This window comes from Eptatretus burgeri, chromosome 6 (genome assembly GCF_056783735.1).
Source record: "Eptatretus burgeri isolate ZD-2024b chromosome 6, Ebu_testis_v1, whole genome shotgun sequence".
Classification (NCBI taxonomy): Eukaryota; Metazoa; Chordata; class Myxini; order Myxiniformes; family Myxinidae; genus Eptatretus; species Eptatretus burgeri.
This window is the reverse complement of record NC_140966.1, coordinates 42,489,191-42,491,334: the sequence shown is the minus strand read 5'-3', so window position 1 is coordinate 42,491,334 and position 2,144 is coordinate 42,489,191. Positions and strand designations below refer to the sequence as shown.

General features: G+C 40.7%; 1 protein-coding gene across 2 annotated transcripts in view; it reads left to right on the top strand.

The window, feature by feature from the left end:
- SMURF2 (SMAD specific E3 ubiquitin protein ligase 2) overlaps window positions 1-818 on the top strand; it is a 101,102-nt gene extending 100,284 nt beyond the window's left edge. For both annotated transcript variants that reach the window (XM_085884710.1, XM_085884709.1), the window contains one exon: window positions 1-818. This exon is cut by the window's left edge and continues 938 nt beyond it. The gene's annotated coding sequence lies outside the window, so the exon portion shown is untranslated.
- Window positions 819-2,144: the final 1,326 nt, after the last annotated feature.

Sequence of the window (2,144 nt, the reverse complement as noted above, 5' to 3'; positions counted from 1 at the left end):
GGGAGAAAATGATCAAATTAAAACTTTTACATTACCTCAAACATTATTGGGGATTATTTTGCAATAACAGGGTTTTTAACACGTTACAGGAGTGTAAAACAAGGGTTGTTTGGGTGGTAATAATTTTTTATTTTTTTAACACCAACTGATCTTTCAAATTGTAGCATATTGTATTGAAAGGGGATGGGGAGCTTCGGTTGGAAGGAATTGTGAACCATAAACCAAAAAACACAGCACTGTGGTCCGGATGTTGCTGACAGCTCGTGCAATGAAATCGGCTTTCTCTTGATGGTTTTGAATCATGCCGCACAAATGATTCCGCCACTTTTCCACGTTTTACCCGATGCAGTGGTAGCAGTAGCAATAATGAATGGTTTTATTTGTCATGCAGTCAGTCTTATTCTCAAATACGAGGCCCTTTAAATATAACTTATTTAGTCTTTATTTAAAGCCCTCATTTGAACTCACCTCATTGAAGTGGCCTTTTGCAACACAACATGCATATACTGTATACAAAAATATCTGCCTGCAATATAACTACTTTTGTTTTATACTTTTATTTCTCGATCACAGGAACTATATTTGGACTGTTAGTGTATAAGCGAGAGCCGTGCGAATTTTGTACATGGCTTTTGGTCTCCCAGCTGAGGACAAACATGTAGAGGCTTTGTATTTCAAACATCCTATTTTTTCTATAACTCTTGAGGCAAAGAAGCAGAAAAGGCCCGATTGTATTTGCGTGTATTTGTTACTTGAATGGTTTCTCTATTTGTTCCTTTTTAAAATATTAAAGTTTTATGAAAGTGAGTATTTATAAATCTATTATCTCCTGTTGTTTTTTTGTTTGTTTTTTTTCCTGTGGTACTGACTGCTCGTTCTTTTTAACCCATAATGTCATCATCAAAAATACGAGAGGCACCTCTCCTTACGGGAGCAGCCAGGGAGTGGGAGGTGGGAGTGGTGGGGTGAGGAGGGAGGAGGTCTTTAACATTTTATCTTTGATTAATAGTAGAGTGTGCCATATGTTTTTCTGACATATCCTTTTATTTGAAAATAGCAGAAAAATGACGAGATATTGTCGAAGCTTTTCATCTTGCAGCTCATCAGGACACACACAAGAATACTGGAAATGCGGAGACAAAATGAAACAATTTATTTGTTCAGACCGTTGGTGATTGGTTCTTTGGACTGTTACTGACACTAACATGCACATCATGGCCTTGAGGCACCGAGAGAACCCGTCACCTATTTTTCTATGGATCCAGGTCAGAACAGATGCAGTGTTTGCACGTACTCTTTCTGTTTACAAACAGGAGCTAGTGTGTGTGTATATAAACGTGTCTTCAAGAACACGTAAATGTGCTTCTGTACATGCACATGCCACAATCTGGAACCGTTCAGCGTGATAGTCCCGGGCACATTCGGGATTGTTAAGGTGCTGACCAATGGCAGACTCAATTTGAGCAGGCATTCTTGTTGGGTTCTTACATGTACGCGATGGTTGTGTACGGCCAGTCTCCATGTTGTTCTGGATTGCCAATGGAACGTGCTGCTTGATCCGATCCTCCATTCTGAGTGATGTGCGACCTACGTACCTGGCATCACACCGGCACTGAAATTCGTCAATAACAGTTCATTTTTATGGTAGGGAGCACATCTTTCTGGATTGAGGGGAGCAGTTTGTGGATCGTAAAAATCACTCTCGTTGCAACAGAGTTGTAACATTGTGAAAATGACCGTTTCACCTGCTGTCCAAACTTGAGAGATTTTACCTCTCCATGGCAGCTTAAGATAAACCGGACACTTTTCTGGTCCAAATATGGTGTCCTCAGACCGATTGGCAGTTTTGCGCTATATGAACCCACAGATAAGTCGCTCAGGATAGCCATTGTCACGGAGAATGGTTTTGATGCGCTCAATTTCAACAGCAAGTTGACATTTGACTGCTCGGTCTCACACGTAAACTTTAATGCAGGATGGAGAGCATTGAGATGTACGAGGAAGTCAGTGCAGATGGTAGGAGTATTGAAGATTGCAAACAGGTCGTCCACATATCGGTAATATGCCGTAGGTCTAACATTCATGTTCATTTCATGAAACACACGCTTCTCATGAAAGCCGATGAAAATGTTTGCGAGCGGTGG